This window comes from Carya illinoinensis, chromosome 3 (genome assembly GCF_018687715.1).
Source record: "Carya illinoinensis cultivar Pawnee chromosome 3, C.illinoinensisPawnee_v1, whole genome shotgun sequence".
NCBI lineage: Eukaryota > Viridiplantae > Streptophyta > Magnoliopsida > Fagales > Juglandaceae > Carya > Carya illinoinensis.
Window position 1 is genome coordinate 40862605 of NC_056754.1, and position 22022 is coordinate 40884626.

The window sequence follows — 22022 nt, forward strand, 5'->3', positions numbered from 1 at the left end:
TTTCCATATTTGTGGTTTGTTTTAAATTTTTCGGACTTGATATTTGAGTTTAGGACAAAAGTTACATGAGGAATGTAAATTTTGAAAATGTTTGGAGTTAGGATGTAAAATCCTTAAGTTATGAGTAAAATGGTCATTTTTCCACATGTAGAGGGTAAAAATAGTAATTTTACTCTAAGTTGTCTCTTTTACACATTCATAACTATTAGTAATTAAATTTCTAATTTTTAGAATATCCTCTTACAGTTTCTCGTCTTTCGCACTTTATTTTCTTTTAACACGACAAACGAGGAAAGTTAAATCTTAACTTATTATCAGTTTTTTTGTGTATGTTTAATGGGTAAGAGAAACTATAGTTTATGTTTGTATGTTGTTATATATGCCATGCCATGCCATGTCATCACATGTTTATCTGTTACATGAATTATTCTGTCATGAAATACTTATTTGTTACACAATATATTCTATCACATGTTCTGCCACGTTATGAACTATTTTCTGTTACATGCTATACCATGTTATAACATGTTGTTTGTTATTTTAATGTCTCAAAGTACGTCATGTCAGTCTTCTTACATTCATGTCACATTGCGCAACGTCAGGACTTCTGTCCTTTCGTATTCATGTTGCATCTGGTCTCGAATACAGTTTGTTTATCTCGAGAATAGTCATGTTAATTTATTCATATCAATCATGACCCTAAGTACTAGGATGAGGTAATATCCTAGTGGAACTCCTTTGTTCACGCTGGAGTGTCTAAATAGGTGTGAAATTCCCTGGGTTGATGAAGTACAGGCAACAGGTTGCGAATGGGGCCTAACTAGCTGGTCATCGGAGTGCGCCAGACACTAACGCCGATGAAGCCATATTTTATTTTTACATGTATTCACAGCAAGTGTGGCACAAACAATTCATAGGGCCACAACAACTGTGGAGCATGAAGTATGGGGCCACAACAACTATGGAGCATACACTACGTGAGACACAGCAATTATGACATGTAGAATACGTGGGGCCACAACAACTGTGGAGTACATATTAACGCACTCACAGCTAGTATAGATACCTGTGCTGTGATGCAGTAATCGGCAGGGACCAAGGGGACTCGTGTAGCACCCATATGGTCACTTTATTAATTAAGTCTATTGAATAAGATTCCAAGTTCATGTTTTTCACGTTCTAGTCATGTTTCACATTACGTTATATTTAAGTTTATGTTCTTGTCAAGCTTCAAGTTCACGTTCATGTTATGTTTCAAGTTCACGTCCTAGTTATGATTTAGGTTCATGTCACGTCAAGCTAAGTTTCTGTTTCAGTTCAATTATGTCAGCTCATGCCATGTTATGTCAAGTCACATTATGGTTATTATTTTATGTCATGTTATGTCAAGTTATGTTATATTTACTTTTGACTTTGATGGTGCATTCATACCTTTATTTCTATGCATGCATCATTACCTTTGTGAAAGTTTCATGTTAACTTGTTGAGATTTGTAATCAAATCTCACCGTGGTAGTCCCAACTACCATTCCCCCTGAATGGTAGTCGATGTGTCAGTTCAGAATAGGGAGCAGACACCGATAGGCTGGAGGAGGTTGACTAGACGCTACAGATGCGATGCGGATCTTTCAGCTTCTATAGTTAATGTTTTTTTTTTTTTTACAGTATTCTAGCCTCATTAGTTGAGTTACGCGAGTTACTTGACGAACTGGTTCAGTAGTGTATTTTGGTACTGTAAATATGGAGTCTAGTATCCCCATGTTTTGAGATTACAGTCTTCTAAAACTCGTACTATAATCATGGATATTTATTTTGTTAAGTATGCATGGATTATGCTTCAATTATTTGGGATGTTATAAGTTTGGTGCAGTATTAAAAAAAAATTATCCGCTGTGAATGTTGCATATTGCTAGATGTATGTTAGGAATATTGCATCCTATATGCCATGAACGGGGGCAGGTAACCTTGTGTTGCATGTCTTGACGCTTCAGATGTCCGTCCTATCCCAAACGAAAATCTGGGGGCGTCACACTCTACTTTTTCAGTTATTATTAATAGTTCCTTAAATGATGTAGAGGAGGAGAATGCTTAGAGTCTTGCGGGAAAACAAGATGATCTTGGGTTGGACCATCTTGAAAATCAAAGAAATTAGTCCTTCAATTTGTATGCACAAGATTTTAATGGAAGATAATTTTAAGCCAATTTTCCAACCCCAAAGGAGATTGAATCCATCCTTGCAAGAAGTGGTGCATAAAGAAGTACTGAAACTCTTAGATGCTGGGATTGTCTATCCAATCTCGAACAGTTCATGGGGAAGTCTGATACAAGTCGTCCCAAAAAAAGATGGGATCAAGAATGACAATGATGAACTTATACAGACGGGAAGGTCATAGGATGACAAGTATGCATTGATTATAGAAGACTTAATGATGTAACTCAGAAAGACCATTTCTCATTACCTTTTATTGATTAGATGCTAGAAAGACTTGCAGACCATGCTTACTACTATTTTCTGGATGGATATTTTGGTTATAATCAAATAGTCATTGTGCCCAAATATCAATAGAAGACCATTTTCACTTGTTCTTATGGAACATTTTCATATAGGTGGATGCCTTTTGGCCTTTGCAATGCGCCAGCCACATTCCAAAGATGCATGATGTCTATCTTCTCGAACATAGTGGAAAAAATTTTAGAAGTCTTCATGGATTAATTTTCGGTCTTCGGGTATTCTTTTGATAATTGTTTGTCTAACTTATCTTTAGTTTTGTAGAGATGTGAGGAGACCAATCTAGTTTTAAATTGGGAAAAATGTCACTTCATGGTTGAGGAGGGGATAGTGCTTGGCCATAGAATTTCCTTTAAGGAAATTGAAGTTGACCAAGCAAAGATAGAAGTGATCGACAAACTCCTACCACCAGCCAATGTGAAGGGTGTGAGAAGTTTCTTAAGACACTACCATCAGTTTATTAAGGATTTTTCCCAAAATACTAAACTTCTCTACAATTTATTGATTAAAGACACCCGATTTGAATTTTTGGATGAATGCTTGCATTCTTTTGAAAACTTGGAAAAGAAATTAATTTTAGAACCTGTAATTCTGTCACCAGATTGGAATTTACCATTTGAATTAATCTATGGTGCCAGTTTCTATGCTATAGGGGTTGTTTTGGGGTAGAGAAAAGATAAAAATTTTCATGTTATTTCTTTAACAGGAGCCCAACATAATTATGCTTCTATTCAAAAGGAACTATTAGCAGTAATATTTGCCTTTGACAAAGTTCGTTCTTATTTGGTAGGGTCAAAAGTAGTCGTCTACACTTATCACTCCACTTTTAAATACTTGTTGTCGAAGATGGATGCCAAACCGAGACTGTTAAGATGGATTTTACTCTTACAAGAGTTTGATATGGAAATAAAAGATAAGAAAGGTACTGAGAATGTAGTTGCTGACCACTTATCTCGTCTTGACCTTAAATAGGTGGCTAGCGAGGAGAAATTCTCGATTAATGAGACCTTCCTAGACAAGCAATTGATGGTTATACAAGTCATTCCATGGTATGTTGACATGGTAAATTATTTGGTGTCAACAATTCTACCGGCCTTTAAATATCAACAAAAGAAGAAGTTCTACTCCGACTTGAAAGATTATTTTTGGGAGGAACCTTTTCTATACAGGCACTATGCGGACCAAATAATTAGGAGATGTGTGCCTAAAGAGGAGATGGAGAGCATATTCAGACACTACCACTGATGGAAAGCATGCCACAATTTGCAGATAGTCACACCATATCAGTAAGAGGTGTTGCATTTGAGGTATTAGCAAACGTCTTTGCCAAGCTAGTGGAGATCCCTCTAGTATTAGATTCCTAGGCTTCAGTGGATTAGGTCAATGGAGCACTGGATGTTGGGACATTTGGATCTGCTAGTCCTATTGAGGATGAGTGAATGGGCATAGATGCAACCTGCCATATAGTGTTGGGACTTCCCCTTAGGACGTGACCAAGATGAGGACTTCCAAGCTCTCACGGGGAGATCCAGTGCAGTTCTTTCTTTGCTTGGCACATGGAGATTCTATTGACTTGTTTTTGTGGATATTTGTGAGAATCCACTATGAATCCGCCATCTCTTCCACCAATAACCTTCCATATAGGGGGATAATTACTTGGTTGCTACTGTAGTGAAGAGTGTCCCACCAAACTGAGGAATAGGTGGCCGAGTAGATTAGTCCGTTCGACATGACCATGGGTAGAGCCTTGGATAGGCGAAGGCACGAGGTTGGGCCTCCACCAGATCTTGCAGCACCAACCTAGACTGCAGCTAGTGTTGCTCTCTAACGCCAAAGTACTAGTGGGGAGCTACCAATTGGAGCTACAAGGGAAGTATGCCCTACTTGGGTCAATGCGAAGCTGTTGTAGATTATTGCACACATTGACCCACAATTTGATGCATAGGTTAGGCCTCTCTGGGCATCGTTAGATAATAAGTTGTCCTTAATTGGCCATCGTTTAGATATCCTAAATGAAAATGTCAATACTTTGGCAAACAAATTTCATATTTATCTAAGCAACGACTACTGAGCTTCGTTGATCTATTTTGGACTTTTGTATATATATTGTTATGTCATTTTTATGCTCTTTAATATACTGAACAATACCAATTAATATATTTTAGTTTTATGTATTTTGCTGCTCTATAAATGTTTAGTTTTTAATTTCCTTCTAATAGTGTGTTCCTTGTTTTGGTCAAGATATTTCAATTTGCAAATTTCAAATCATGATCATACGAAAGTAGTGCATATAGTGCACACTAGAAGATATTACTCGTGCACAGTAGATCAATGACATTCACATGTCACTCATAACGTTCGAACATAATTTGGCCAAACAATATAAATATAATTTTAAAACATTATGTTCACACGTAAATGCACCAGCATTTGAATAAGTTTCAATGTTGTTCGCACATAAACATACTTTCAAATTTATGATCTAAGTTCTCATGTTTAAGGATATATGTTCAAAAATAATGAACTCTAAAACGATAGTGTATTATTGATGTTCGAACGTATATCATCAAACCTACAAAAGTTATCGAAAAAGTTTAAAGAAACCATCACTAAATAATATCTTTGGTGATGGTTTAGTGACCGTCATAGATTCTAAACTGACACAAAAACTCAAATCTATTGTAATATAATGTATAATAAAACCAATATTACAAATCCAACAATAACAAATATAAGCATAGGTCCAAAATTACAATCCCAACAATAAAAACATAAGTACATTGAGAAATACTAATATTACAATCCAAATAATAATAAATTGTAATCTTCAAATAAAATCTAAATCTGTTATTGCAGGTTGACACGTTATTGAATCGTTTATTAATTGTGTCTTAACGAGTCAACCTGTTTTGACCAAAACCCATTTATATCAAACTCAAATCTTCAAATTTCATGTTGTGTTTGTATTGGGTTTAGAGTTCATGTCACATATTGCCACCACAATATCCCATGCACTGCCTACTTTTCATCTAATTCTTAACTAATAAAATGATTTGTTAAATTAATATAACAAAAAATTTCATTCAAATTGGATTGCTAAGACACGAATCCTAATATAGTACTTTCTCATCTAAACAATGTGTCAGAAATTCATGATCAATTGGTAAAATCCCCCCACACCTCTACCTCACTAGTCTAACCATGAACGTACCCAACAATCAAAAAAGCACTCCAGCAGTACTCTTTCGAGTACTGATACTCATGTTAAGATTTGATTAACAAAAAAGACCATGTGATGTACCTTTCATATGAATGGGAAAATGTGTCCTATTGTATATATTCATTGTAGCCTTTGGACAACATTTATTTTATCGTCTCATAGTTTCTAACTAGAGTCTAACCTTATACAATGTGTATCATTAATATGATCTGTCATTTCATCCACCACCACCACTACTCTTTCCCTCTCAAAATCCAAAACAAGACTAGGGCTGTGAGGACGATTCCAAAGTAAGTACAGAGACCCCTCCTATGGCAAAAGATGGGGGACAAGAAATTAGCCAGTTGAGGAAAGTGTAGCCAGTCTAGAAGAATGGCGAGGAGCACTATGTAGAAAACTTTTTGAATAGTGCCAGGCGAGCAAATGATGTATTGACCATACCAGGGAGAGCAAGGGACAAAGACAAGCTGATTGTAGACGTGGGAGCTCTCGTAGATAACACGTAGGCGCTCAAAGGGTAGTAGGTATCATACACAGAGTCCCATACTCCATAAAAGATGCCACATCTGGAGTGAGCATGCCGAAAAAAGATTACGAACATGTAGGTCATATCATCTAAATAAAATGTATGGTCCAGCGCCACGTGGGAGACCCTTATTAGGGGAAGGATTGTGGGATTGGACTCATGGCAAGCTGCGAAGAGGTGCATGCCTTGTTCCCATTAGTCTCTACCATTGAAGGTCCCATAAACCAAATTTGGAGTGGAATGGACATTGGATCTAGGGCTAGCAGTCCAATAGTATAAAAGGCATACAATAAAAGTCAAAGTCTTACTTTCAAGATTGTTAAGTGTTTGCCATTTCTTCCAATCAGATTATTCAAGAAATCAAGTGGCTTCAAAGCCTGCGATAGAAGGATCATCATTGACACTATTGTAGTAATAGTAGTGTTCAAGTACGTTAGCTCCTACGACCATACTAGGAGACTGGCATAAATGTTTGTAAGTCTAGGCTTTTCATATTCTATAACTCACCTCCATCTTACATGAAAGTACCTCATTATCTTTTTAAGTTACCTTTACACTCTGATTTTGAGATGATGAGTTTAAATGATGTGAATTGATGACATTGTGATTTTTTAGCAACATAGTCTTGAGTTTTACGTATGATAGACTTTATCTATGGTAGGTAGGTGATAGTTTAGCTAGAGAGTGGTAAACTTGTAGGGGTGTAAAAAAAATGGAAAATTGGTTGAACCAAAATGGACCGAACTGGTGGGTTCAATCTGGTTTGTAATCGACCAATGCAGTACCAGTTTTCATTTTTTGAAAAATTGTATAAATTGAACGAAACCAGTATATATATTATATATATTACTGTTTTATATTATGTACACTGTGATAACCTAAACCTAGTAGAGCATGGGTCATAACTTTATTTTAAAAGCCATAGTATTTTAGGGCCTTAGTATTTTAGGTAAAAAGGAGGCCTTAGAAGTTTAGTAGAGAAACTTGAGCCCAAGAGAGGGAGTTAGCCCTAAAATCCTTAGTGAATTTTGGCCCCTACAAGAAACCTAAGTCCAATGGCCCAAAGCTGATGACCCAAGCCTTTGTCAATGGTGCCATGTGTCATACATACTAGACTTTATAGTGGACTAAGGGTGAGAGAGAAGTGTAGGGAAAGACAAGGGATGGCTTGCACGCCTACCTTATTGGGATTGACACATGTCTTACATGCATGGAGCTTCTAGAAGAACTAAGTGACAAGATGACCTAGGGAACACAAAGAGATTTTTGAATTTGCCTTCCCCACACGCCTAGAACCACCCAATTGGCCCAAAACCGAGTTTCCATGTTGATGCTTCTAGAAAAGGGAGGCTAGGGAAGATAAAAATAGAGTTCCAAGGAGATTTACATAGGAAAACTAAAGGCACACAAGGGGATTACGAATTTCTTGGCTTACACTCTAAATATTTTCAAATTTGGCCAAGTGTCATACATGCCATGGTCTAGAAGATTTGAAGAAGGGACATCTGTACAATGGATTGATTTACCCTTGAATTTTAGGCCACTACTAGTCCAAGTTTAACCCTTACTTGCCACTTGTAATTTTATTTCAAAAATGAACCAATGGCACATGAAAAATCATCTTGGGAAGATGAAGCAACAAGATAGAGGGTGAAGAAAAGATGTTGGAAGGCCATAGGCAAGGCACACGCCTATGCCACTTGTCATTTATGCCAAGAGTTTGCTTGTTGGAAAAACGAAGAGACATAAGCTATTTTACCCAAGTACCCTTGAAGGAAGTTCACTTGCTTAAGAAGGAGGAAGGGCAAAAGAGGAAAAAGAGGATTTTTGGCTAAGGGAGGGAAACCCTAACACGCCACCTATGCATGCCCATTCCCAATGCACTCCAATAAGGGAATTCTAAGGGACAAGAAGGAGATGAAGGGACCAAGTATATAAGAAGGGAGGAGAACATGCCTAAGGGATTTTCTTCTTGCCATTCTTCAAAACTTGCATGTATCCTTATCCTCTCTAAACAAAATCCACACATTCACTTGAAGATCCTTATACTTTCTTACATTTTTTCTTCAACCAAATAAGGGAAGTTCATCCAAGAAGAGGATTTCAACATCTTCAAGAAAGACCACGATAAGGCTCAGTTTTTCTTAGCTCTTTACACTCATTTTTCATCATTTTAACACAAAGATGAGATCCAAATCTCAAGAGAGATCAAAAGTGATGAAGCACACATGTATCCTTCACATTTTCTCAAAAACTGAATTAGGGTTTTTTGGAAACCCATGAAGCCAATCAATGGAAGGTGTCTATCCTTCCTATTTTTTATCCTCATCATGTGTTCTTGTCACATTTTAAGTTTGGTTTGAGTCTAGAAGTGAAACAAGGGATTTATTGACTCAAAACGCTAGAAGTCGAATGTTCTAGTTTTGCTTGAGCCCTAGTGGTAACCCTAGAATCCACACACTCAAGAATCACGGATTAGGGTTTTTAGAACTCTCATTTTAACTAGTTATACTTTTATTTACAGCTTGCTATTCATTTATTTACATGGATTTTTGTAAGTATACACTCAACTTACTTCTTGTTAATGCATGTATACTTTTGTGTAAATCCTTGATTTGTCTCTATGACCTTGGTTGCTATTCTTTTTTGCTTGATTGAACACTCTTACATAAACTTGGAATATGAATTTGGAATGACTAATATGAATTCATTTATGATGAAAAATGGTGATAAGATTCCTTACATGTTTCGGTTTTGAGGAAAACGATATTAATGTTTTAAGATTTGTGATCATTTGGCTTTACCATACCTTGACTGACTTATATCTTGTTCAAATGCCATGATTTCATGTCTTGTTTTACTATGCCATGAATTCTAAGTATCTTGGATGAAGTTTGAAGCATGTTTAATTGATGATTTTCCATGTTATTGTGCATGTATGTTTTGGCCAAGGCTTAATTTCCTAGTTTCATGTATGTATTTTGATACCTTATGTGTTCAATGTTATCATGCCATGAATCGAACATGTTATGCTAGGTTATTTCATGCATGGTATCTCATATGGTATATGTCAAGTACTATTACACATGTGTTAAGTCTCATGTCACATGCATTTAGGAAAAGTGATTTTAAAGAGAAACGTTTTTCAAGAACAAAAAGGTTTTTGAAATAAAGTAATGTTTTAAAAAGTTTTATCACAACCTCAAATGCTAGGGCTGGGGAATGTCCTAATAAAACTCATTTGTCCACTCTGGAGTACTTAAGAATAGAGTGGTAACCCCTGAGTCGACAAAGAATGGTTGATGTGCCTCAGATGGATTCTTTTAAAAGAATGTCAGAGCGGGGTAGTGCCTAACGCTAGTGGGTGCACAAGTAATGTAACTCGACAAAGTATTGTCGAGTTAATAAGTTAAGTTATGTTAAGACGTAGTCATCATGGTGCACGATATGGTGATAGTGTGGTAGTGCGGTAACTAGCAAGAACATGTAGTGCATAGGGAAGCCGTGATGTGTCCACAAGTGTTAAAGAACAAGGCCAAACACCTACATGATATGTTATGGATCACATGATGTGAATCATGCGATATGATATGTTCCGGATCATGTGATTAACTAAGTTATGAAAGATGATCAAAGTATATTTTTTCAAAAGAGCTAAGTCTATGTTACAAGTGTAAAGAATGGTCAAAGCCTGAGTCTCAGTTCAGTCTCAGTTATGAGTTAAGTATATGTCCATGCATGCATTGCATGATATACCTCTTGTATGCTTGTGTTAACTATGGTATTTTGTGTGATTACTTACTGAGATTTCTTTAAATCTCATTGTTGCATTTCTCCACTATCATTCCTTTCCTGTAATGCTAGAAGTAGTTACAGGAATGCCCAATAACCCCAAAGAATGAATCTAGATAGTACCTTGATAGAAGACGAGTACACCATTTGGGGGTGTTTACGCTATGCAGTGGCTGTGTTGGATAGCACTATTCCATTTCTCCAAGAGTAATTGAAGGGTCTTCAAGACCCTCTGTGATACCCCGTTTTTACGTGTATTTTCACTAAAGGAATATTTTAATTTAATTAATATATTGGTTCTTTTATTTTAAATTATTGTATTTTAATTGGTTTTATTTTACTTTGATGTGGTGTTTAATTTATTTTAGTCATTTTATGGTTTTTAGATTTGTTTTCGTCGGATCAGTTTTTGGACTCCTGAGGTGAGGATTGGACCTCATTTTCTTTCTCCATCTTTTCTTTTCTCTTTTTCTTTTTCCCTTTTTTTCCTTTTTTCTTTCTTTTTTCTTTCTTTTCTTCTTCTTCTTTTCCTCTCTCCCGCGCGCAACCTGCTCTCTCTCTCTCATCACTAACGCCATCCGGCTCCTCAGCCCAACGCCGCCGCTCACCGGCGACGTGGCCATCACGGCCCGCACCGGTCGACTCCCCTCTGGCAAGCGCACCTCCCCACCAAAAATCAACCCCTCCTGTGCCGCCGTTAACCACCTAGAGCCCATCTAAGCCGCAGCGTTTTTGGCCATTTTCGGCGCCGTCGCTCCACCTCCGGCCACCATCTTTTCACCACTTCATCCCCTACCTCTTGCCTTCCTAACCCACCCATTTCCGGCCCCGATCTGTTGCTTGAGCAACTCCTAACATCTCAACTCCGATTTGCTCCTTTTTCGCTTCCACCGCCATTTCCACCGCTACCCACGGCCAAAACTCACTTCCATTAGCTTCATAAACATCTCTAGGCCATTCCCTATCAATCTCAAGTCTTGGTTTGTCCCCGTTTGAAAGTGGGTAATTTACAACCCACGGCCACAGTGTAAAATACACTGTTACATTACTTTTTCTCCGTCGTTTGCAAAGTCACGATCCTTCAAAAAATACCTTATAGCGTTGTAAGTATTTTTCAAACTCTATTTTAGATTTAAATATATTTTTGCTCTTACAATGAATTATTTGACTGGTTGGTTGATTCCGGACTGAGTCTGAGGAGTTCGGGGGTCGGATGGATTGAGGACGGAGTTGCTTGGTTTTGTTGATTTAGTGATTGGTTGGATGTTTTGCATCTTGAGGCATGCATTGCATGATGCATTCATGTGCATGTTATTTAAATTGAGAAAATCCGGTTTTATTTGTGTAAATGGATTTTCGAGTGCATGTGTATCACAACCCCAAGCCGGGATGGGGTATTATCTCAGTGGAGCTCCTCAGGTCATTCGGGAGTGGATAATACTGAGTGACATCCCCTGGGTTGTCGCGGGGCGAGGACCGCATCGCACGATAAGGTAACGTTGTCGTGTCGACTCCGTGGTTCCTAGGCTGGCGGAGGCTAGAGGATGGCCTGGTCCAGGTACGGGCTAGGCGCGAGAACTGGGCATCGCTCGTTTAGGTGTCACACACGTAGTCGTTACCTGCAGTGTGGCACAAGAGCCAGAGTGTGCGGATGATCCCTAGGGGAGATCATGGTGCATGCATAATTGGATCGGGTTTTTGGATTTTGGTTACGGGCCATTTTCGGGGAAAAATGGCGAGGTTATGTTTGACGCTTGGTGATCAATTTTCTGGAAAAATAGTGGTTTCTTGATTTGAGCCATTATCTGGGATAATGGCAAGGACTGGTTTTAAAGGTTACGTTTTGAGCCAAAATGGGACTTTGGCGTGCGTGGAAAAATGTGATTTTATGGGTTATGTGCATTTGCATTCTTTCATGCATATTGTTTGAGTTTAATATATTTTTATCTAGTGGCCTTTGGATCTTACTTACCTGTGGCACCATTTTGGTACCATAGATTTTGATGCAGAGATTGAGGAGGAGGAGGAGGCTGAGCCCGAGGAGGCAGCTCTTCCAGAGTTTTGATTTGGAGAGTCATGCCTTGTAGTTTGGTTTGGAAAAATATTTGTGGCTTGTAATATTTTATTATCTATGTTTTGAACGGGTTTGTATTAAACATAGAAAAAATTCTGGTACTTAGTTATATGACCTTGTTTATCTGCTGTGTGTTTTCTTTTGCACACTTGTTGCATGTACACACACTTGGCACTTGGCGATAGGATAGTGACCCGTGTTGTCATCATCCTGACGTCTCGATTTTTCCGTGTCCGTACGTGAGATTTGGGGGCGTCACAAGTGGTATCAGAGCGGTTTGGCTCTGAGTAAAACCACATGTCCCATAGGTGTAGTACCAGAAAGTTTTTAAAGTTGTGATTTGAAATTTATTTTAAGTAAAGTTACTATTTGATTTGTTTTATTTGATTTGAATTTATTTGAGCTAGTTTGCTTGTATTTATTTATTTAGTTATGTTATTGCATGCTAGTATATTTTATTTTCTTGTTATGTGGTTTGGTTTTGGTTTTTGGTTTTATGTTGTTGGTTTTATTTGTTTTTTTTAAAGGGGGTCAAAGGTTGTGTGGTGGTAGGAAAATGGTTAGGCCAAGAAAGTCTACTCAAGAGCCTCGGGACGATACGCCGAGAGATGATGCCATAGCCCAAGCGATAAGGCAAATGACTGAGTTCATGCAGCAAAATTTTAGGCCACAACAAGGAGGTCCTTAGCCACAACAAGGAGGGTCTTGGCTACAACAAGGAGGGCCGTGTGGAGTGGTGCAAGCTGGATGCACCAATGAGCACTTTCTAGCGCATAGAACTCCACCCTTCACGGGAGAAGAGGATCCACTTTGGGCTGGAGAGTGGGTTAGAGACTTAGAAAGAACTTTTGAAGTATGTGGTTACACTAAGGTGAAACAAGTACTTTATGCTAGTTATCTGTTGCAAGGCACTGCTTCAGAATGGTGGGATACAAAAAGAGTAATGCTGGAGTCAGAATTGGGGTCTTTTGCCGCTGTGTCCTGGCAGCGCTTTAAGAAAGAATTTAATGATCGATTCTTTCCCACTTCTGTGAGGTGGCAAAAAGCAAGAGAGTTCACAAGTTTGGTCCAAGGGAGTATGACCGTGGAACAGTACGCCCGAAGATTTATAGAGCTTGGGCGATTTGCTCCCCACCTCATTGCCACGGAAGAGATGCAGGCCGAGCGTTTCCAGGATGATCTGCGTCCTAATATACGCAGAATGGTAGTCTACCATCAGATTGCCACTTTTCAGGAATTGGTTGACTTAGCCACTCTTGCATAGCGAGAGATTAATTTGAGTATGGGCTCCCCTCCAGGACAAAAGAGGTGGAGTTTTACTAGCGAAGGAAGTAGCTCTGGTTCTCCTCAGAAATTTGTTCAGCAGATCGGGACTCGACCACAAGCGGCCTCGGGTGTACGTATGGGAGGACGGGTGCCAGTTTGCGGAAGTTGTAATATAGCCCATGTGGGTGAGTGCCCTTCGAGTGGCGCTCGATGCTATAATTGTGGCCAGTAGGGGCACTTTACTCATGAGTGTCCTAGGCCAGTTCAAGGAAGCTGTGGAGGTAGACGTGGTGGAAGAACAAATCAGAGGAAAATAGTGCAAGCTCGGGTTTATGCTGCTACACCCGGAGATGTTGATGATGAGGCACCAGCGACCCATGAAGCTGCAGTGATTACAGGTATGGATCTAATTTAATTTTGGATTTGATTTTTGGTGTGATTTGGTTTCCTCTTTATATTTGGATTTCATTAGTTAATGTGATTGGTTCAGGGAGAGTCCGTTTATATGAATTTTATGCTTGCACTTTGTTTGATTCGGGTGCATCTCAGTCGTTTGTATCTTCCACTTTTGCTTGGATATGTAATCTGGTTACTGGATCTTTGCCAAAGTCATTGGTAGTGGCTCTACCAAACGGTGAAGTGGTGTGGTGTTCCAAAGTTGCTTTGGGTTGCCCTTTGAATTTTGGTGGAAGGTTTCTGGATGCAGATTTGGTTGTATTTAAGCTGCTCGAATTTGACATTATCCTTGGGATGGTTGGCTATATCGATATTCTGCGAGTATTAATTGCAAAAGTTGGGTAATTAGCTTTCAGCTCCTAGATGGTGATTATTTAGAATTTGCGGGAAGTAAGCTAAAAGAAAAGCCAGTAGTTATATCGGCAATTCAAGCGAGAAGAGAGATTGTTTGTGGAGCTTATGCCTTCTTAGTCCAAATGGTCTCTATGCCGTCTGAGAAGAAATCATTGGTAGATATCCCCGTTGTGGAAGAATTTCCTGATGTGTTTGTGGATGACTTGCCTTGGCTACCCCTTATTCGTGAAATGGAGTTTGTTATTGACTTGGAACCTGGAGCGGCCCCTGTACATAAAGCCCCTTACCGTATGGCACCAGCTGAATTAAAGGAGTTGAAGGTTCAGTTGCAAGAGTTGGTGGATAAAGGGTTTATTCAACCAAGTACTTCGTCGTGGGGTGCGCCAGTGCTGTTTGTTAAAAAGAAAGATGGTACCCTCAGAATGTGCATTGATTATCGGAAACTAAATAAGGTGACCATCAAGAATAAGTATCCTCTTCCACGGATCGACGATTTGTTTGATCAGCTTCAAGGAGCAGCTGTGTTCTCGGAGATTGATTTGAGGTCAGGATACTACCAGTTGAGCATAAGGGATAAGGATATACCCAAAACTGCTTTCAGGACAAGATATGGGCATTATGAATTTAAGGTGATGCCGTTTGGGTTAGCCAATGCCCCTGTCGCTTTTATGGATTTAATGAATTGGGTATTTCGACCTTATTTGGATTCCTTTGTGGTAGTCTTCATTGATAATATTTTAATTTATTCCCGAGATTTTGAAGAGCATGTTTATCATCTTCGTCTAGTTCTTGGGAAATTGAGAGAACACTAGTTGTATGCCAAGCTCAGCAAATGTGAATTCTGGTTGGAGGAAGTCAGATTTCTTAGGCATTTGATTTCCTGAGACGGGGTGGCGTTGATCCTAGTAAGGTGGAAGCCATTTTGTCATGGCAGCGTCCGACGACCGTGCGTGAGATCTAGAGTTTCTTGGGACTTGTCGGATATTACCGGAGATTTGTGGAAGGATTTTCTCGCTTATCTGGGCCTCTCACTCCTTTGACTAGAAAGAATGCAGAATTTATTTGGTCAAACAAGTGTGAGAGATGTTTCCAAGAATTGAAGAACAGGTTGACAACTGCACCAGTGTTGGCACTTCCAGAACCGCACAAGCCATTTGTAGTTTTTAGCAATGCATCTAAATTTGGATTGGGATGTGTCCTTATGTAGGAGGGACGGGTTGTTGCTTATGCATCTCATCAGCTAAAGGATCATGAGAAGAATTATCCAACGCATGATTCAGAATTGGCTACGATTGTGTTTGCTCTTAAGATCTGGCGGCACTTTTTGTATGGGGAAGTTTAAGAAGTATACACCGATCTTAAGAGCTTGAAGCACTTGTTTTCTCAGAAGAATCTGAACATGAGGTGGAGGCAATGGCTAGAGTCAATCAGTGATTACCAGTGCGAGATCAAGTATCATCCGAGGAAGGCAAATATAGTCGCTGATGCTTTGAGTTGAAAGTCGCACTTGGAAGATGAAGCCGAATCGTCAAGATTGGATTCTTTACTTTGCAGGATGAGAAGACTCCTTATTGAAAATTTACAGCAAGAGGAAATATTATCTTCAATTCTTGATATTCGAGTAGCTAATTTTGAGGAATTGAAGACTCTTCAAAGGAAGGATCCGAAGCTTTTGGATATCAGAAAAAGAGTCAGAAAATCTCGAGGGCCGTTGCATTAAAGTATGGATAAAGATGGAATTCTTCGGTTCTGAGATCGTAGAGTGGTCCCCAAAGATTCAGAATTCAAGGAGCGGATCATGGCAGAAGCTCATGCGACCCCTTATTCAGTTCATCCTGGCAGTACGAAGATGTACCGGGACTTGAAGAAAAATTAGTGCTGGAAAGGGATGAAGAAAGATATTGCCTTGTATATCGAGAGATGCCACACATGCCGTCAAGTCAAGGCAAAACATCAAAGACCCGCAGGTATGCTCCAACCCCTCCCTATTCCTGAGTGGAAGTGGGACGACATCACGATGGATTTTGTAGTGGGCTTACCGAGGACTCCTAGTGGAAAGAACTCGGTTTGGGTGATTGTTGACCGGTTAACTAAGAGTGCTCATTTCTTACCTGTTACTAACACTGATTCCTTGGGTAAGTTGACTCGCTTGTACGTGAAAGAGATAGTGTGGTTGCACGGCATACCAAAGAGTATTGTGTCGGATCGGGACCCAAAGTTCACATCTCAGTTTTGGAAAGGTTTGCAGGCAGCATTGGGCACTAAGTTGAAGTTTAGTACTGCATATCACCGTGAGACAGACGGCCAATCAGAGTGCACTATTTAGACCCTTGAAGTATGTTGCGAGCATGTGTTATGGAATTTCAAGGGAGTTGGGAAAATCACTTGCCGCTCATAGAATTTGCTTATAATAATAGCTTCCATGTGTCCATCCAGATGGCTCCTTATGAAACTCTTTATGGGAGGAAGTGTAGATCGCCTTTGTGTTGGGATGAAGTTGGAGAGAATAAAATAATTGGGCCTGAAATAATTCAAGAGATGCAAAGTCAAGCTCGGATTATAAGGGATAAAATGGCGGTAACTCAGAGTCATCAGAAAAGCTACGCAGATACAAAGAAGAGAGAGTTATCTTTTGAAGAAGGTGATTGGGTTTATCTCAAAGTCTCTCCAATGAAAGGAGTTAAGCGTTTTGGTAAAAGTAGGAAGCTAGATCCAAGATATGTTGGCCCTTTTCAGATTTTGGAGAAGGTAGGGTCCGTCGCTTATAGAGTTGCATTGCCATAATATTTTGGAAAAATTCATAATGTCTTCCATGTATCATCCTTGAAGAAGAGTTTTGGACAACAAGAGCCGTGCTTTGTTGACCCAGAGCATATTCAGTTGCAACGGGACCTTGCTTATGAGGTTGTTCCTTCGCAGATCATGGATTGGAAAGAGCAACAGTTGAGATCCAAGACGATACCTCTGGTAAAGGTGGCATGGGGAGATCCATTAGCTCAAGATTTCTCTTGGGAGAGAGTAGCAGGCATGAGAGAGCAGTACCCCTACTTGTTTGAGTAAATGACGGTTCGTTTCTTAATCTTGATCTTAGTGGAATCATGTGATTTGTTTCAAGCTAGTGTTTGATCTTGCAAATTTCATGGACAAAATTTGTTTTTAAGGGGGGGAGGATGTGATATCCCGTTTTTATGTGTATTTTCACTGAAGGAATATTTTAATTTAATTAATATATTGGTTCTTTTATTTAAAATTATTGTATTTTAATTGGTTTTATTTTAGTTTGATGTGATTAATTTGTTTTAGTCATTTTATAGTTTTTAGATTTGTTTTCGTCGGATCAGTTTTTGGACTTCGGAGATGAGGATTGAACCTCATTTTCTTTCTCCATCTTTTCTTTTCTCTTTTTCTTTTTCCCTTTTTTCCTTTTTTCTTTCTTTTTTTCTTTCTTTTCTTCTTTCTTTATTTTCTTCTTCTTTTCCTCTCTCTCGCGTGCAACTTGCTCTCTCTCTCTCATCACTAACGTCGTCCGGCTCCTCAGCCCAGCGCTGCTGCTCGCTGACAACGTGGCCATCACCGCCCCCACCGGTCAACTCCCCTCCGGCCGATGCACCACCCCACCAAAAATCAGCCCCTCCCGTGTCGCCGTTAACCACGTAGAACCCATCTAAGCAGCGGCATTTTTGGCCATTTTCGGCGCCGTCGCTCCACCTCCGACCACCATCTTTTCACCACTTCATCCCCTACCTCTTACCTTCCTAACCCACCCATTTCCGGCCCCAATCCGTTGCAGGAGTAGCTCCCACGAGCTCAACTCCGATTTGCTCCTTTTTCGCTTCCACCGCCATTTCCACCGCCACCCACGGCCAAAACTCACTTCCATTAGCTTCATAAATATCTCTAGGTCATTCCCTATCAATCCCAAGTCTTGGTTTGTCCCCGTTCGAAAGTGGGTAATTTACAACCCACGGCCACAATCTAAAATACATTGTTACGTTGCTTTTTCTCCGCCGTTTGCAACGTCGTGATCCTTCGAAAAATACCTTATAGCACTGTAAGTATTTTCCAAACTCTATTTTAGATTTAAATATATTTTTGCTCTTACAATAAATTATTTGACTGGTTGGTTGATTCCGAATTGAGTCCGAGGAGTTCAGGGGTCGGATGGATTGAGGACGGAGTTGCTTGGTTTTGTTGATTTTGTGATTGGTTGGATGTTTTGCATCTTGAGGCGTGCATTGCATGATGCATTCATGTGCCTGTTATTTAAATTGAGAAAATCTGGTTTTATTTGTGTAAATGGATTTTCGAGTGCGTGTGTATCACGACCCCAAGCCAAGATGGGATATTATCTCGGTGGAGCTCCTCTGGTCACTCGGGAGTGGATAATACTGAGTGACATCCCCTGGCTTGTCCCTGGGCGACGACCGAATCAGACGATACGGTAACGCTGTCGTGTCAACTCCGTGATTCCTAGGCTGGCGGGGATTAGAGGATGGCCTGGTCCAGGTACGCGCTAGGAGCGAGAACTGGGCATCGCTCGTTTAGGTGTCACACGTGTAGTCGTTACCTGTAGTGTGGCACAGGAGCCAGAGTGTGCGGATGATCCCTAAGGGATATCATGGTACATACAATAATTAGATCGGGTTTTTGGATTTTGGTTACGGGCCATTTTCTGGAAAAAAATGGCGAGGTTATATTTGACGCTTGGTGATCCATTTTCTGGGAAAATGGTGGTTTCTTGATTTGGGCCATTATCTGGGATAATGGCAATGACTGGTTTTAAAGGTTACGTTTTGGGTCAAAATGGGACTTTGGTGTGCATGGAAAAATGTGATTTTTGGGTTATGTGCATTTGCATTCTTTCATACATATTGTTTGAGTTTAATATGTTTTTATCTAGTGGCGTTTGGATCTTACTTACCTGCGGCATATTTTGGTACCATAGATTTTGATGTAGAGATCGAGGAGGAGAAGGAGGCTAAGCCCGAGGAGGCAGCTCCGCCGGAGTTTTGATTTGGAGGATCATGCCTTGTAGTTTGGTTTGGAACAATATTTGTGGTTTGTAATATTTTATTATGTATGCTTTGAACGGGTTTGTATTAAACATAGAAAAAATTCTGGTACTTAGTTATATAACCTTGTTTATCAGCTGCGTGTTTTTTTTTTTTTGCACACTTGTTCCATGTACACACACTTAGCACTTAGCGATAGGGTGGTGACCCATGTTATCATCATCCCGACGTCTCGATTTTCCCGTGTCCGTACGTAGGATTTGGGGGCGTCACACCTTAATTTTGACTTTTTGTTTTTGGATCCCTTATGGGTATTGAAGTTTTCTTGGAACTTGGACCAAGTAATGCGACTTTTCAAGGAAGCTAGTGAAGCCTACATGGATGGAATGAGGCTCATTATGGAAATAGGACTCCCATCGCCAAAAATGTAGAAGTCGATGGGAGCTTGCTTAATTCTGTCTCCTGATGGATCCTTGATAGTAGGGAGACTGCATAATGAGAACCTATGAAGGTTTAAGTGGCCTACCCATTTCTAGAACAGGAACATTGTGGTCCTATGTTTTGGGAAATGCATACTCTTACTATATTTTGAAACTCTCTTGTTATGGATGTCAATGATTGGGACAAGGTTTGGCGTAAAAGTTTTTTTTTTTTTTTTGTACCATGTACTTTGCAATTACCTACGTCATTGCTTAGATTCTCTTTACCTTTTTACTATACTGAATGTTTATTTCATACTGCTAGAATATCTAGGAGTATTGCATATTATTTATCATAAGGGATGTGTAGCCTTGTGTTGGACGTTCCAACTAGGCCTGCAACCCGGTTGGAATAGTCGGGTTTTTATCTAATCCGACCCAAATCATGCTCAGTTAAGTTGACAACCCGATCTGATTCGATCCGATCAAAATGAAACCGGGTCGAACCCGTATGACCCGACATAAAAACCAGATGAAGAAAGAAGCAGGCACCGTCTTCCTTCTTCCCACCAATCCTTCTTCCCACCGAGCACCCCCGTGGAGATTGGCTCCCACTCTTCATTAGACAACAACTTTTTTTGCACAAAATCTAAAACCAAACTTGGTCTCAAATCTCGGTCTTCCACCTAAGACCTTCTCACCGACGCATCCTTCACATTTTTTCCCAGAAAATCCCATCAACTTTTCTCTCAATTTCTTTGCATCTGACTCTGTCTCTCTCCCTCCCTTCAGTTAATTATTCACTTCGTTGTCGCATTGTAAGAAATCGAGTTTGGTTTAGGAGTGATGGAGAGAGCGAACAAAATAAGTCCTAATCATTGGCCTCTGATTTGTGTATTCCTCTCACTTCACTGACTCTGATCGTTCACCTCGATTATTCACTTCGCTGACTTCTATATCCCTCAAGTCTGAGAAATCCATAGCCCTTCCCACACCTTCACCAAGACCAAGATTTGTGACCGTTTGATTCCACAGAGAGAGAGAGACAGAGAGACAAAGAGAGAGGGAGATGTTGGAGCTATTATTGCCTTGCACATCAGAATGAGAAAAATAAAATAAAATAAAAAATAAAGCCAACCATCTCTACCAAGCGAAGCTTGTGACGCCCCCAAATCCCCACGCACGATCACGGGAAAATCGAGACGTCCGGATGATGACATCACGGGTCATCATCCTATCGACGTGTGCCAAGTGTGTGAAAAAGCGACGAATGTGCACGAGAAATACGCAGCAAAAAGCAAGTCAATAACTAAGTACCAGAATTTTTCTTGTTTAATACAAAACTATTCAAAACATACATAAATAAATATTATAGGACACAAACATAATTTTAAACTAAATACAAAGCATAAACTTTAGCACCCCGGCGGAACCGCGTTCTCGAGCTCAGCCTCCTCCTCCTCATCATCGATCTCTGCACCAAAATCTATGGAACCAAAAATGGTGCCGCAGGTAAGTAAAATCCAAACACCACCAGATAAAAACATATAGAACTCAAACAATATGCATAAAGTGATGCCAATGTGCAAAACCCATAAAATCATATTTTTACCACGCACGCCAAAAATCCCATTTGGCCCAAAAACATATCCTTTCCAAATATCATGCCAAAAGTCACATTTGGCCCATATCCATCTCAAACCATTATCCAATTAATCCGTATGCACCATGACCTCCCCTAGTGGGTCATCCGCACACCCTGGCTCCAGTGCCACACCGCAGGTTACGACCACGCATGTGACACCTAACGAGCGATACCCAGTTACGCGCCCCGCGCGTTCGTAGCCAAGCATCCTCTAACCCTCGCCAGGGAAGGGCCACGGAGTCGGTGCGTAGAGCGATGCCCAGTTCCGCGCCCGGCACATTCGTAGCCAAGCATCCCCTAGCCCCCGCTCCCGTCGTCGCCCAGCGACAACTCAGGGGACGTCACTCAGTTTATTCCACTCCCAAGTGACCAGAGGAGCTCCACCGAGATAATACCCCATCCCGGCTTGGGGTCGTGATACACACGCACCCGAAAATCCACTTATGCCAATAAAACAGCCTTTTCTCAATTAAATAAAAATGCATGTGCATGCACCATGTAAATGCGATATTAATGCACAAAATAATCAACCATCCATAAATCAACAAAACCAAGCACTCCGTCCACAACCCATCTGACCCCCGAACCCCTCGGACTCAGTCCGGAACCAGCCAACCAACAGATAAATATTTATTAAATGAGCAAAATATATTTAAATCTAAAAGTAGAGTTTGGAAAATACTTACAGCGCTATATGGTATTTTTAGAAAACACTCGGCGTTGCAAACGGCGGAAGGAAAGCAACGTAAC